Source organism: Scylla paramamosain, chromosome 33 (assembly GCF_035594125.1).
Source record: "Scylla paramamosain isolate STU-SP2022 chromosome 33, ASM3559412v1, whole genome shotgun sequence".
In the NCBI taxonomy this organism is placed as follows: Eukaryota; Metazoa; Arthropoda; class Malacostraca; order Decapoda; family Portunidae; genus Scylla; species Scylla paramamosain.
The window spans coordinates 6272368-6277367 of record NC_087183.1 but is presented as its reverse complement, the minus strand read 5'-3'; the positions used below and the strand labels follow the sequence as shown (position 1 = coordinate 6277367).

Genomic DNA, 5000 nt, shown 5'->3' with positions numbered 1-5000 from the left:
CATATTCAAACACACACACACACACACACACACACACACACACACACACACACACACACACACACACACACACACACACACACACACAGTCATTTTGACCTGAACTTTACTCATCCTTTCGTACTCTTGTAGCATTTCAGTCTCTCTCTCTCTCTCTCTCTCTCTCTCTCTCTCTCTCTCTCTCTCTCTCTCTCTCTCTCTCTCTCTCTCTCTCTCTCTCTCTCTCTCTCTCTCTCTCTAGAAGATGCATGGAAGGTGAGAGAAAGAAGAATAGATATTGGGAAAAGAGAGAGAGAGAGAGAGAGAGAGAGAGAGAGAGAGAGAGAGAGAGAGAGAGAGAGAGAGAGAGAGAGAGAGAGAGAGAGGGGGGGGGAGGAGGAGGAGGAGGAAGACTTAAAAAGGAGGACGGAGGGAGGGAGGTGTAAGGAGGAGGGGAGGAGGGTGGGAGGGAGGAAAGTGTGTGTTTGTGTGTGTGTGTGTGTCTCCACCTCATATCGATGGGAGACGTGGTGAGAGAAGGTCGCTCTTTCTCTCTCTCTCTCCCACACTCACTCACTCTGGCATTCTCCCCGCGCGTGCGTTTGCGTGTACAAGTCGCGTGTTGGTTTGTTTTGTAGTGGTGTTATTGCGTGTGTTTTGTAATACCCTTGTGTGCGTTGGTGTGCATTGCGTGCGGTAGAGAAAAGGCGCGTTGAAGTCTGTACTCACGACTTCTGCTGCTATTACTACATTCTCTACTACTACTACTGCTACTTCTACTTCTACTACTACTACTTTGAAGGTAATGTTTAAGTTCATTGTGTTTTTACTTAACCTCGTATTTATGTTGTTACTAAGTTACTACTACAACAATTACTGCTACTGCTACCTCTGCTGCTGCTACTACTACTACTACTACTACTACTACTACTACTACTACTACTACTACTACTACTACTACTACTATTTATACTGCTCCTTCCTGCTCCTTTTTCTACTCGTCTTTGTCATAGTTATAATTTTCCTCCTTCTTTGTTCTCATCTCACTACTACTACTACTACTACTACTACTACATATACTACAACTGCTACTACTATCACAAGAGCCACAACAGAACTACTACTACTGCTACCACTACCACTACTACTACTACTACTACTACTACTACTACTACTACTACTACTAACTACTAACTACTACTACTACTATTACTACTGCTACTGTCAACACCACCAGTAGCAGGGGAACATGTGCAATCATCACCATCATGATCACCACCGTCACCATCACCGCCACTTCCGGCTGGAGTTCCTATTGCCGTAACATTTCCAGAGAGAGAGAGAGAGAGAGAGAGAGAGAGAGAGAGAGAGAGAGAGAGAGAGAGAGAGAGAGAGAGAGAGAGAGAGAGGGGGGAGGGAGGTACTGAACGTTCATGGAATTGAAAAAGAAAAAGAAATAATAGATGGTGCATTGTTATCACTATCATCAGCACCACCATTACTTTGACCATCACCAAGATCACTATCACCGCCATCGTTATCACCACCACTACCATCACTACATTATTATCTACATTATTATCACCATCACTATCACCAAGATCACTATCATTACCATCATCATCATCATCATCATCATCATCATTATTACCCTCATCATCATTACCCTTATCACTATCATCGCTCCTGTTACCATCATCATCGTCATCATCATTATTATCACCACTGTCACCACCACCACCACCACCACACCAGAATTACAGATACTCATTAATGTTGTTTTTCTCTCTTATTACCCAAGTGTTTTCAATAAGGTGTGACTAATGCGTGTGCACGTTTGGGTACGGCTTTGTCTGTGTGTGTGTGTGTGTGTGTGTGTGTGTGTGTGTGTGTGTGTGTGTGTGTGAGAGGTACATACGCACCTGAGTATATCACAGGTGTACATGAAGTAGGCTATGTATACTGTGTGTGTGTGTGTGTGTGTGTGTGTGTGTGTGTGTGTGTGTGTGTGTGTGTGTGTGTGTGAATGCAAGGAATCTACACATTGTTTACCAAGATGAAACGAGAGATTTTAAGGATGGCCTTGTACTGCCTGTTGAGAGAGAGAGAGAGAGAGAGAGAGAGAGAGAGAGAGAGAGAGAGAGAGAGAGAGAGAGAGAGAGAGAGAGAGAGAGAGAGAGAATCAAACAAAACAATAACAACACTCATAAGCAAACACACCAATACGTAGAAAAAACAAATGAAGTACAATTTACAGTTACATAAAAGAAATGACAAAGGTGAAATAAAGGCATGAGTAATAACCAGCAGAGGCCTTACTGAGGTGGGGGTCATTAGGGGACAGGTAGACAGGTAATTAATGATAAGGCAGGGAGAGTATGTATAACAGAAGGGAGAGAGAGAGAGAGAGGGAGAGGGCCGGGTGGTGATGGCCTTTCTGATAGTGCAGATTAGAGAGGGAGAGAGAGAGAGAGAGAGAGAGAGAGAGAGAGAGAGAGAGAGAGAGAGAGAGAGAGAGAGAGAGAGAGAGAGAGGGTAGCGTCTTGCCTCGTTGGACCTTGAACGATAAACAAGTGTTATCTAGTAAGAGAGAGAGAGAGAGAGAGAGAGAGAGAGAGAGAGAGAGAGAGAGAGAGAGAGAGAGAGAGAGAGAGAGAGAGAGAGAGAGAGAGTTACATAAAACAGCGTGGGCAAGTAAGCTACACTATTCTCTTGCACAAAAAAGGTACCCTATCCCGAGAGAGAGAGAGAGAGAGAGAGAGAGAGAGAGAGAGAGAGAGAGAGAGAGAGAGAGAGAGAGTGTTACATAAAACAGCGTGGGCAAGCTACACTATTCCCTTGCACAAAAAAGGTACCCTATCCCGAGAGAGAGAGAGAGAGAGAGAGAGAGAGAGAGAGAGAGAGAGAGAGAGAGAGAGAGAGAGAGAGAGAGGATGTTGGGAGGAGAGGGGGGTGTGGGGGCTTAAATTTGACCTAGTTTCCCTCCTCTCATATCCTCTCCTTGGCCCCCCTCACTCCCTCTCTCTCTCTCTCTCTCTCTCTCTCTCTCTCTCTCTCTCTCTCTCTCTCTCTCTCTCTCTCTCTCTCTCTCTCTCTCTCTCTCTCTCTCTCTCTCGAGTCACGTGTTCCAACCTCTGCGCTTTAAGAACGTTGCCAAATGGGAGGTTTTGAGTCACTTAAGGGAGGAGGGGACGAGTGTGTAAAGGGGGGTGAGAAAAGGGAGAGTTTTAAAGGGAAGAAGGAGAGGAGAGGAATGAAGAGAAAGTCCTTTTTTGAAACTCACTGTAATCCTTTGAAATCCTTTGAAAAAAAAAAAGTGTGTGTGTGTTTCGGAGAGAGAGAGAGAGAGAGAGAGAGAGAGAGAGAGAGAGAGAGAGAGAGAGAGAGAGAGAGAGAGAGAGAGAGAGAGAGAGAGAGAGCTTGCAGATGGATAATAAAAGAGCGGTTTATGAAGAAGGCATATTAAAACAGAAAGGAACGTGTGTTAAGGGAAAGGAGATTTAAAAGGCTAGAGAATTCTGCGTTTTGGGGATTTAAGGAGGGAAAGATATATTTTAAAGGCGAATGGGCATTTAAAGAAGGGAGGAGGGATCTTGTTTAAAGGGAAAGGAAATATGAAAGAGGAAAGAAAAAGAGAATAAAGGAGAGAGAGAGAGAGAGAGAGAGAGAGAGAGAGAGAGAGAGAGAGAGAGAGAGAGAGAGAGAGAGAGAGAGAGTTTTAAGGCAGAAACAAAGGAGTCTATAATGAAAAGGGACACGAGGTCGATACATGTTAATTTAAAAGGTTAATGTGAGGAAATATTGCCTTAGACCTGGAAACAAAGCATGGGAAAGAGGAGGAGGAGGAGGAGGAGGAGGAGGAGGAGGAGGAGGCATGGCTAAGGGAAGGTAAAGGAAGGAGGAGGAGGAGGAGGAGGAGGAGGAGGCATGGTTAAGGGAAGGTAAAGGGAGGAGGAGGAAGAGGAGGAGGAGATCATAGTTAAGGTAAGGTAAAGGGAGGAGGAGGAAGAGGAAAGGGAGGAGGAAGATTGTAATTAAGTGAAGGTGCTTTTTTTTATTTTTTTTTATTTTTAGAAGGGAAGGGAGACGATAATAGAAGGTAAGGGAGATATTTTAGGGATAGGAGTCAGGGAGAGTCAGGAAACATTGTAAGGGAGGCAAGAAGTGGAAGAGAAAAGAAAGGAAAAATAAGAGGAAACAAAGAACATTTTCAAGGCAAAGATGCAAAGTTTTCATCCAGTGGGTCTTTTTTTCCTTCAGTAAGCCCTTTTTCCCTTCAGTAAGCCATTTTTTCCTTCAGTAAGCCCATTTTCCCTTCAATAAGCCCATTTTCCCTTCAGTAAGCCCATTTTCCCTTCAGTAAGCGCATTTTCCCTTCAGTAAGCCCATTTTTCCTTCAGTAAGCCCTTTTTTCCTTCAGTAAGCCCATTTTTCCTTCAGTAAGCCCATTTTCCCTTCAATAAGCCCATTTTCCCTTCATTAAGCCTTTTTTCCTTCAGTAAGCCCTTTTTTCCTTCAGTAAGCCCTTATTTCCTTCAGTAAGCCCTTTTTTTCCTTCAGTAAGCCCATTTTCCTTCAGTAAGCCCATTTTCCCTTCAATAAGCCCATTTTCCCTTCAGTAAGCCCATTTTCCCTTCAGTAAGCCCATTTTTCCTTCAGTAAGCTCATTTTCCCTTCAGTAAGCCCATTTTCCCTTCAATAAGCCCATTTTCCCTTCAGTAAGCCCATTTTCCCTTCAGTAAGCGCATTTTCCCCTTCAGTAAGCCCATTTTTCCTTCAGTAAGCCCTTTTTTCCTTCAGTAAGCCCATTTTCCCTTCAGTAAGCCCATTTTTCCTTCAGTAAGCCCATTTTCCCTTCAATAAGCCCATTTTCCCTTCATTAAGCCTTTTTTCCTTCAGTAAGCCCTTTTTTCCTTCAGTAAGCCCTTTTTTCCTTCAGTAAGCGTATTTTCCCTTCAGTAAGCCCATTTTTCCCTTCAGTAAGCGCATTTTTCCTTCAGTAAGCCTTATTTTTCTTCCAG

General features: G+C 43.8%; 1 protein-coding gene across 2 annotated transcripts in view; it reads left to right on the top strand.

The window, feature by feature from the left end:
* The window catches only part of LOC135089560 (proton-coupled zinc antiporter SLC30A1-like), a 75542-nt gene that overhangs the window by 14940 nt on the left and 55602 nt on the right, over positions 1 to 5000 (top strand). The window contains exon 1 of one of the 2 annotated variants that reach the window (XM_063985259.1): positions 497 to 781. The exons of the other annotated variant lie outside the window; for it this stretch is intronic. The gene's annotated coding sequence lies outside the window, so the exon portion shown is untranslated. Of the gene's footprint in view, positions 1 to 496; positions 782 to 5000 lie in introns of those variants that run through there. 2 annotated transcript variants of the gene reach the window in all.